This window comes from Oryzias latipes, chromosome 4 (genome assembly GCF_053564925.1).
Source record: "Oryzias latipes strain Hd-rR chromosome 4, Olatipes_Hd-rR_3.1".
Taxonomy (NCBI): Eukaryota; Metazoa; Chordata; class Actinopteri; order Beloniformes; family Adrianichthyidae; genus Oryzias; species Oryzias latipes.
Genome location: NC_136240.1, coordinates 22698092 through 22709151, shown reverse-complemented (window position 1 = coordinate 22709151; position 11060 = coordinate 22698092). Strand labels below are relative to the sequence as shown.

Sequence of the window (11060 nt, the reverse complement as noted above, 5' to 3'; positions counted from 1 at the left end):
TAGATTTGTCAACAAATGAGGCATGAACACTGTGTAATGTATGAGTTTTTGGAACATTTGTCACAGTGTTCCATCTTTTTTTATGTAACAAGCCTGGGAAAACAGTTTTTGAAAACTCGATGTATGATTTTTTTTTTCCTTTCTTATCCAGAACATATTTAACTATTTTGGACATATAAATCAGTTTCTACAACAGTTGTGAAAATAATTTAGACTATGTGGCATCAACATGTTTTAAATCATTTCTGTGTATTTCTAGAGGACACATTTGCAAGCAAGATTATTTTTCATTGCTCAAAGAATGCAAACAAAATAATATCAACCAAAGCCATGATAAAACTAAAATGATAGAAAATATTCTAAATTGTTAGTCTATCAGTTCACAAATACCAAATTAAAATAACAATAATAATCAATTTTATTTGAAAGCTCCTTTTAAAACCAGATATAAGAAAAAAAATTGCCTGATTTCTGCACCTAAAAGGGCTCATTCCTACTGTCAATTTATTTATTGATTTATTTTTGTTCAGAGTGACTAACAGACCAAATCCGTCCTTGTGTCTAAAGTCTCTGAAACCCCATTCTGGACATGCCAGACAGCAGAGAAATCGAGCTTCTAAGATGCAACACTGCACGACAGATCATCATTAAACAAGACACAGACTAACTCAATGGATCCGTATACAACCTGTGGAACAGAACTTGACCTATTAACCACCCTTAAAATAGGATCTTTTTTATTGACGAGCACAAGAGGTGATGAGGGTATTATCTATTCTTCATAAAGGATAATGTTGGGACTCACATCATTAGACAACTTTAATACATTGCTGTCCACCTTATTTAAAGTCTCTGTTTCACTGCTTATTCAGATACATATTTATAAGGGGTCTGTGACGGGGTTCTTCTCAGCAGTGAATAAATAAATCACTCTGAAATAAGATGACCAAGCCAGCAGACTCCAAATTTCAAAATGGGATTTCTTTTGATTAAAAAAAAAAAATCATATAATAAATTCAACTGATTCTGGGAGAGCCTGTTGCCACCACTGCAACCAAGACTACTCCCCCTCAACTGGGAAAAGTTCACCCCTTATAATGCCTTAGTCCCTCCCACAGGCCAATTATCCAAACAATTCCTTAAAAAAAAATTACTGGAAGAATTATCAACATTACTTCAAACTTACAGATATTTAACAGAAAAAAACAACAACAATTGGAATACAGAAATAGGTTTGAAACAAAATCAATTAGACAGAAAGGGGAACAAAGCAAAAAAAAAAAAAAAAACTATTCTGACAAGTGAAATCACTTCCTGCTTCCTGTTCCATAAATGCTGACATTTCCATTGCTCTGGTTTGGCTGTTGGTGGAGGAAAACTTTTGGTGGTGAGTGAGATTCTGTTTAAAACCAAGTGTGCACCCTTAGAATTAAACACAACATGAAATGTTAATGATTTATGGCCCACAAAACTATAAACTGTTACTGGGCTGGGAGAAAAGAGAAGAAACAAAGAAATTAGGCTCATGATCAATTCAATTCAATTATATTTATTTAGCCCAAATTCACAACAACAGTCGTCTCGATGGGCTTCGTATCAGTAATTGAAAAAGTTAAACATAAAATCAAAAGGATCATGACTACATAGAATTCAATAGGAAAATACTAAATTGAACTAACTAAACAGACTAAACTAAACGGTCATCCCTGCCCTTAGACCCCCCTTCGCGGTAAGGAAAAACTCCTACAAAAAGTCCGGAAAAAACGAATAAACCTCAGGGGTGTCCACATGAAGGAGGGATCCTCCCCCAGGACGGATTTACCAGAGCTCATAGAGAAGAATTAATTAATCTAACTCTACAACTACATATTCAAAAGTCCAGCAGACGAGCTTCATCCAGACGGAGTTGGGGGGACAGTCGGGGGCGCGAGTTGAGCCGGAGGCAGGATCCACAGCCAGGTGTAGGAGCAGGAGCAGAGACGAGGAACACGGTCAGGTGCTGTCCTGCAACTTGTCATGCCACTTTGTCACAGGGTCATTCCCAGCCCAGGTTGTTGTTTGGATACTTTTTAAAAATATGAAAAATCTGTTTTCTTACTTTGTTTATAGTTTCAGACAAAAGATAAGGGTCTTTAAAGGCGTGGGGCATGAATTTTAAAGAATGTACAATTGCATATAAAAACTGATTGAATGCTTTTTGAGTGGGATCTGTGGATGGTTAAATAAGAATTATGGAGCAATGGTTATTAATGGGTGCAACCAACAGCATTTCCATGGTGATTTCTTGTGCACTAGTTTATGCATATTGTTAGACGTATTAAACCAAATGAAGTGTAAACAAGGTGAACAAAAATTTAATGAAATTCTCCAGCTTTTGAAAATGGATGGGAAACTATTCAGGAATGCTTTGTTTTCTTTCCCTTAGGGAGCTATGCTCAAAATAAGGTGTAAGGCTAAAATCTGCTGACAATAGAATATTTAAATGAACTCAAATACTTATTGGAAATTAGCTTAAAGTTCCACTTTTTTACATTGTATTTTCTCTGAATTTATGTTATTATTTAAAATGAATTTTAATTTTATCTAGTAAAAAAAGTTTCAGATTTCCAACTAAAAATTGGATAAAGTTGCTTCTATTTATATGTATATTTTTTTTTTGTCAAATTGGGATTATAGAAGTCATTAATTGATGAAAAAGATTAAAAGGTCAATGAAGGCAGTGGTAAAATATTTACTAACCATACATAAGGCAAATCAAAGTTTTACAAGACAACACCTGTAACCTTGCTCTCACTGTTGGGACAAATTTAGAGTCTTTCATTTATTTTCTAGACCCACTTTTTCTAGTTGTTGGGGCGGTACTTGAGCTTATCCCTGCTGTCTTTAAGCAAAAGTAGGGAGTGCCCTGGGCATTGTCACCACACACAGTCTTCTTCACTCACAAAGTTAATTTAGACTATGCAATTAACTTGTCAGAATTGTTTTTGGACTGTGGAAAGAACCCAGAGTGCCAGTAGTAAACCCCAGCATGCACAGGGATCGGTGCTTATTGCTGTAAAGTAGACTCTGGTGAATCAACCTGGCATTTAGTATTCATTAAACTGCAGTTATTTTGCTTTATGTTAAATACATCATTGCTTTTTGCCAGTTAAACATGGGGAAAACACATAATTTTAAGCTTTCTCTCTAAAAGCTTAAGAGGGCGGCAGTGGCTCAGGCGGTTGAGCATGTTGTCCAATGATCAAAGGGTCAGCAGTTCGATCCCCACTCCCCCCCAGCCAACTGTCGTTGTGTCCTTGGGCAAGACACTTCACCCTCCAGTGTGGCTCCACTCATGTGCATGTGTATGAATGATCCCGGTGATGGTCAGAGGGGCCATAGGCACAAACTGGCAGCCACGCCTCTGTCAGTCTGCCCCAGGACAGGTGTGGCCACAACAGCAGTTGAGAATGAGGAGTGAGTGAATAATGGACACACTGTAAGCACTTTGAGCATCTGGAAAAGCACAGATAAATCTAATCCATTATTATTTTTAAATTTGCATGCTCTTTTTGAATCTAAAATCCATTCACACTTGCTTTATGTTCATTTGTAAATTATTCAGAAATGTGAACGACATTTTAAAATTTTCATTATTTCTGTGTTATTCTTTAGGCCTTAAAGAAATAAGCAAAACCTGTTTATCCTAGTGACATTTGAATAAAGACACCAATGCATTCTGGGCATCTTTTCACACTTTCACATGAATTTCTCATTTTGGCCTGCAGATCTAAACATCTGAGCATGGCAGAACCAGCTTCCCAGTAACAGGGAAAGGATTGCTTAAAATGATTTCACCTGTCAAGCAAGATCCCGCTGCGTGGAGTAGCATACAGCGCAGTGCAATGGCCACAAAGAGTTTAGAGTCAGCTCTGACAAATGGCCAGAACTGGCAGTGGATCAGCAGGCTCGGGGGCTGTCTGACTTATCACTCCACTAGCAGACACTAGTCCTTCCACTGGATTTGTCTGCAGGCGGCTGTACTTTTAGAGCTTTTTTTTCTCATCAGCACAAAAAAATGTGTGCCATCAACACGTTTTTTGCTATTTTAGATTAGCAAGTTTAATTTTTTTTGTTATTGTTGTAATTGCTATTCAGTCACTATAAGATACTTATCCTACTGAGTGATGCCATCTTAACATGTTTCAACACTTAGTAACTATTATACAATGGTCAAAGTTACATGAAAATCAAAATACATTGATTTATATAAGTGACGTTTTTAGGGTAACAGGGGAAAATTGACCTATCTAATTATAAGGAAACAACCCATAGCAAAGCAAAACTGAAGATGAGATCTCGTTTCTGTCACATTTACGTCTCCTAGACATAAATGAGAACTGTTTGAGACTAAACTGCTTTTCTCATTCTTCTCAAACATTTCTCCTGAGAAATAAGTCTCACAGTGAGCACTGTTTGAGATCTCAAAATTCTCTCACAACTGTCTCTTCTCCAGATCTCAATTGAGAGAAAAATGAGCCATATTATGTTGCGCTCAAGTATGTCTCAATTTGATATCCTTACTTCAAATCCCTATCTCAGTTACGTCTCAGTGAAAGACATAAATGGTTCTGTCTCTCGTTGCTCAATAATTTAGATCTTGTTTTAGCCTATTTTTTTATTGTCTCAGCAAAAAGAAAAATGAGAGTAGTACAAGCCCTAAAATGAGTCTTATGATGACACCATTACAGTTCATCTCGAGAAAATAATATTTTTTATTTTATTTATGTTCAACTTAAAAAAGTTGTTTATTGCTTACATATTTATATAACTTAATTACAATTTCAAGAAAAAAAAGTTAAATCATTAAGACGGTCATGTCCTCAAAAGACATATTTTTGAAACTTTTTAAAAAACATGAAATTTCAAGACAACGTTGCAGTGTCGATTTAATAAACTTTTTTTTGACTGCTTAGATAAACATAAATGAACAAGAATGTATGTTGGGTTAATGGTGCTAGGTTTAGTTAAACACAAACACACGCATGCACTGGCACACATGCATACACGCATAAGTGCATATACACACACTTATATATTGGTGGGTATAAAACATTTAACACATTGATGTCTGAACTAAATAAAGGACATTTGGGATCATATTTGGATCACCTTAAAGTGAACAAAAAATAGATCTTACATTTGAAACAAATAAAATACACAAATAAAAATAATCAAATAAATAAATCAACTTTAGGACGGTACAGATTTATGGGGTTCAGTTTGAGTTACTTTATCTTTGTCTTTAAAAATCCCCCTTCATGCAGCCTTACAAGCTGAAAATATTTTCTTTTTTCTTGATCTTAGTCTGCATCATATTGAACAAACAGAAGCCTGGAGTAACCCGATTTGAATTTTAAACTGTATCACAGCCTCACTTGACACAGATTTCTGATTGGTTGATCACAGTGGGAGGGAAAACTCTGTGGTTGACGTCACCAACGGGCCGGAATCTGCAAGCGGGAGAAGTGCAGAGAACGAGAGACTTTTGACGACCGTTTGTCGTATTTTTTCTGCGTTTTAACAATCCGTGGGATGAATCTCCAACATTTTTTTGCTTGTCTGGAAAAGATTCAAGTAAAATCTTTGAAGTTTGCACGGTAAGTTTGCGATTTCTTTCCTCCAACTCTGAACTCAGTTGAATGCTAAAGGTGTTTTAAGCTAGCTCCGCCAAATGCAGACGTCTGGGCTACTCGCGGTGGCTTTGGCTGTATAAGTAATTATTACATTTTACAAAGGTTTACTTGTGCTTTTTGTAATAAAAAATAGAGACATTGAAGAGTTATTTGCAGTGCAGAGTTTACAGGAGGAATGAGCCTCGATATTTTTCCAAACGCGTGAGTGCTAAGTAACTGTTGGAAGACATTTTGCTCTTCATTAAGTTAAGGGTCTGCATGGTTCATCCCATTCACAGTGTGACGACACCACAGACCATTTCCATTATTGCAAACTTCAAAATGTGCAGTTTCACTGTATGTTCAATTTTTACGCTGTATAAGCTTTTATCTTGTTTAAAAGATCATCTTGCAGACGTTTGGCCTGGCATGTCATCTTTTGAAACTGGTTATGGACATGTGTTTAAAGTAAAGTCATCATTAACTGCTCACATGTCTAGAACAGTGTTTTTCAACCAGTGTTAGTGTGCCGCGGCACACTAGTGTGCCGTGGGAGATGGTCAAGTGTGCCGTGGGAAATTGCCCTCATTAACTGATCTAAAAACATTTTCCATCTCCATGATTTCAGCTGTTCATCCAAACAGGCCCTGATAAAACACTGAGGAGTTAGGAATATAAAAGATCATAAAATACTTTTTCTTTGCGTTTATTTTATTTTATTAAAGACATTTTGATAAGGTACCGCGATTCAGCTGCACCATCGGCTGTATTTTGGAAACGTCCCGTCCCTTTAACTGTCTCCACCAATCATTCTTGAAGGCTTAATCACATGTCATCAGTCTGACCAATCAGAAGTGGTTAAAGTCTTCACTTCCTTGTCCCGAATTAGCTCGTAAAGTCGCTCAGTTCTAAAAAAAAAATAGCAGCTAAAGCTCGTCTTTAGCGGTGTACCTTTCCACAGAATCCGGTATCAGACCGTGGAACAAGAGAACAAAACAATGAAGCTCCGTAAAGCAATCTCCGGCCGTTTTATGCACTACATCTCCCATGATGCATTGGGTTGTGAGTGACAGCGCATACGGAGATCTGTTGTTAAACGTCTTGAAACCAACGAACACACATCAAACTGTTTTTAAATCTTCTAACTTAACTTTTATTGCATCTTTTAGAGAAAAAAACAGCTGTAGCTTCCAGCTTTTTCTGCTACAATTATCTCAAAAATGCATGTGAGATTGTGGAGGGGCTGTAGATCAATACAGACTATGAGTTTCTCCTTTTTTTTTTTTTTCATTTTTGGATGCTGGTGTGCCGCGGGATTTCTTTTAAGGTTAAAGTGTGCCGTGGCTCAGAAAAGGTTGAAAAACACTGGTCTAGAAAGCATAATCTGAAAATTTAAGTATGCATATTAGGGAAACATGTTCTCAGCCCTCTGTCAGTGGTGGAGATGTTTAGAGAGCACAGATGTAGCTAAGACAACAAATGTCAACACTGATATGTACGAGGATTTTAGTGAATCATAAATCATATTTAAAAACCTTTCCAGATCTTACTATGTGCTGTATAAAATGTGTGTACGTGATGTTTTTTTTCCCCCTCTCTGATTCAAGGTGATCTAAATTCTACACGTGAAAATGAGTGAATCAGAACCCATGTTCCTCCACACTGCCATTACGGAGGTCCTACCAGAGCCACAAAAGACATCCTGGAAGAACACTTGCAGTCCATTGGAATAAATGGAGTTGTATGAGGATCTACGATTCATAGAAGAGGCTGACTTGCTGCCAGCTTTGAGACCTGTTCAAGCCCGGAAACGTCTTGCTTTCTGGAAATTGAAATGTGAGTGTCAAACATTACAAATGAGTTTTTGTAATGCACGGAAGTGGATATGAATATGAATGGTAACACACTGACAGTACAGTATAAACTTAATACACTTATACTGTTTGTTTGTTTGTTTTTTGTTGCAGACCAAACGCCAGAGAACAGCACATCGTCATCTGTTGAGACCTCACCAACACAATCATCATCACTTTTGTTATAGTCACCGAGAAGTTTGTCATCCACATCTTCCAGAAGCCAAGGACTGTACGTACATTGACTGGGAGGACAGCTTTGAAATTCTATGGAGTAAGTTTTCTGAGGAATTTGTGCAGTCTTTGGAGAGTCTTTGGAAAGAGACCTGGCCCAAGACTAAGGAAGGAAATGGTTTGCACTCTTGTTGCAGAAATGATGAAAGCAAGACGTTTTTCCAAACTCTAAAAGGCTGCAGATGATGCGGGGAGAGCAGAGTGGCTGCTCAGAAGAGATGAGATGTTAAAGAGATGCGCTTTCTTCTGCTCTGCTACTTTAATGAGGAGGATGCCATGTTCTTGTAGAAGATGCAGACGAGGTCCAGCTGCAGCAGGTGCCGTTGACTCCAACTGTTATTGTATGTGGTAAGTAAAGTTTCCAGTGTTAAATTATTCTAAAGGTTTTGTCTTTGTACACTGTACATGAGTGACATGTTTACTTTATCCATTGTTCTGTCTTTAGGACAGTCTTGCTTTTCCCCAAGGAGGTTCATGCTCATTTGGAACCGCTCCATCGTACACAACAACATTGCAGCACTATGACTGATGTTCGGAAGCTACTTCTGCTTTAACAGTCATTATCCAACTGAGCTGGCTTCAACCCTGGAGTTTCTGCAAAGGTACATATTTATGAGTGCTGTCATGCGATTCATTTTTGGGTGTGGTTAGTTAATCATGACCTGCAGTTAATTATTCTAATTAATCTTTTATTAATCTAACTCAGGGCTGCTCATCCCTGGTCCTTGAGATCTACTAGCCTGCTTGTTTTCCAACTCTCACTGAATTGCTTGCTGCTGATTACCTGGACCAGGTGTGTTCATTCAGTCAGAATGTGGAGACATCTGGTTGAGCTGATCAACAGCTAGCAGGGCTTGGAGATCTGGAAAACAGTCAGGGTGATGGATCCCAAGGACCAGGAATGAGCAGCCCTGGCTAACCTAAAATTTAGCTTTGAAAATCCTTATTTTGGGGTAATTTGATTTAAATAGCAAGATTGTGTCACATTAAAAGAAATAAAATACAATTTAAAGGGTGGCTTTATGAAGTTTTCTAAGTATAACAGACTTTTTTCCAATCTTTACTTTTGTACCACTAAGGGATAATTCTTCAGTCTCAAACAGAACAAAGACCTAAGCCAAAGTGCTCTCATTTAAAAAACTAATGGAAATATTCTGAACAATCCAAAAAATATTGACCACAAAATTCTTAATCATAGCATAATATATATTCGTTGAAATATCTTATTCCACAGTTTGCTGTCTGACACGGTCAGCCCTCAGCGTCCCAATTAAGACAGGGGTATTATTTTTCCCTTGTTAAGAGCCCACCATGCAAAATGAGACTTTTGATCATTTCTTAAATGTTTGATCTGGACTGTATCATGAAAAATGAAATGAAACAGATTTGAACCTTATTTGTTAAATAGTTAATGCCCATAGTATGCTGCATTTAAATTTTTTTAACTGAAACAGATGTCCTCTCTAGCGACGTGTGGCTGCTTTTAGGGATGACAGAAACGTAATCTTATGGTAGCATTATGCAGCTGCTTTTATAAAACTACAGTTTGCTTCTAGCTTGAAGTGTTATCTTTGTTTGTTATGTGCGGTCTATTATCAATTTACTCATGCCAGATTTTAATGTTCTTGTCTTACAGCTGATGTCCTAAGATGTGCCACTCTACCTGGTTGGGAACAAATTGAAGAGGCCAAGCTCAAGAAAGCCTTTGTCAGCAAATGTAGGGCAGAGCAGGTTCTAAGGCCACTGCTATGATCTACAGTATGCGGACTGGTTTCTCTTCCATCTTTTTTCTTATTTTTAATCTTAATTTTGTTCTCAAATTGGTTCATGGATTTGATAGTCTGCAAGTTTCAGAGAATGTTTTTATGTTTATGTTTTTATAATGTTGTTTTTTTTCAGTGTGTTGTTTAAAATCTGGAAGTATTCATGACCAGCATGTCAACCAGATTGAGTACGCCACGGTTCATGTACTTAATGCATTTAATATTTTAAAAAGTGTCTAATACTGCTACCACAATTCAAATGCTGTACTGATGATGGTGCTGCCCAAATAAAGTGTAAAGCATTTACATTTCTAGTATTGTTTTTACTGTTACTGTATATCAGTGGTCTCCCATCCTGGTCCTTGAAGGTCACTGTTCTGGATGTTTTAGCTGTTTTCCTGCTCCAACAGATCTGCTGCAGTGGTTGAATTGCCTCCTCAAGTTCTGCAGGAGGTGGTTAATCACCTGTTGATTCACATCTGGGGAGCAAAGAAACATCTAAACCCTACTGGATGGTGGCCCTTGAGGACCAGGATTGGCGACCATTGCTATAAAAATAAATTCTCTTTTCTTTCTCAAATATATCTCAAATATCATTCTCATTAACGGCTTTGGTTAGACATTCAAGAGAAATGATTAAGACATGAAAGAGACATCAGACAGACAACGATGAGATCTCTTTTAGGACTCATTCTTCTCAGATTTGTCTCATGAACGTCTTAAGGCCCGTACACACCGGGACGAATATTCGCCAGGCGTTATTCGCCAGCGTTTTTCGCCACGTTTTTTGTGTTCACACCCAGGCGATTTTCGCTGACGATGAGTGGAGTGAACATGCAATTTCATTCCCTGACATTAGATGGCGCTTAATGTAAAACCGAAATACTCCTGTACACAAGGTGGCGCTGCGCAACTTTACGCTTCTTAAAGTCGCTTTTCACTCAGAAGAAGAGAGCAAGTATTTACACGCTTGTCAGAATCAAACAAAGAAAACATGAATATTTCAAGCACCAGTAGCTCCAACTGGTGCTTGGTTCGGGGATGTTTTAGAATGTCCGTCATTATTGCTTCGCGGCTGTGTAGACGCTACTTGGCGTCTATCTTCTTCGCTGGTATGTGTGCTCAGCAAGGCAGTTTTGTTTGAGCGCCCCCAAGTTGTGTTTTACTGTAACTTCAGAAGCTCCAGACACGTGAGCAAAAGCGCCGTTCTCATTGGTCGAGTAGATTTCGACGCGACGCGTCGAAAAAAAAAAACGAACCCGAGGCGTTTTTTTTTTTTGACGCTTTAACGCCTGGCGTTTTTTCGCGTCGGTGTGCACACTCTCATTGGGGCCCTTTGTTTAGTCACGAGGCGTTAAACGTCGGCGAAAATCGCCGGCGAAATTCGTCCCGGTGTGAACAGGCCTTTAGGTTCGTCTCTCCCACTTCTTAATTATTGCTCAAACCGTTATCTCAACTCAACCTCATTTGTCTCAGTGATGTCTTTTCTCATTATAGCTTAACTCTTGCTCCTAAGGGACCCTTAGGAGCAAGAGTTAAGAAGCATATGATCACAG

At 38.1% G+C, this 11060-nt stretch overlaps 2 long non-coding RNA genes across 2 annotated transcripts; both read left to right on the top strand.

The window, feature by feature from the left end:
• The first annotated feature begins 5489 nt into the window (after positions 1–5489).
• LOC144992043 (uncharacterized) lies at positions 5490–7779 on the top strand. Its single transcript, XR_013655774.1, has 3 exons — positions 5490–5639; positions 7262–7490; positions 7622–7779. It is a non-coding gene; the product is annotated as an uncharacterized LOC144992043 (long non-coding RNA).
• Positions 7780–7878: 99 nt separating this feature from the next.
• LOC144992042 (uncharacterized) lies at positions 7879–9810 on the top strand. The gene is made up of 3 exons (XR_013655773.1): positions 7879–8089; positions 8187–8343; positions 9378–9810. It is a non-coding gene; the product is annotated as an uncharacterized LOC144992042 (long non-coding RNA).
• The last annotated feature ends 1250 nt before the right edge of the window (positions 9811–11060 follow it).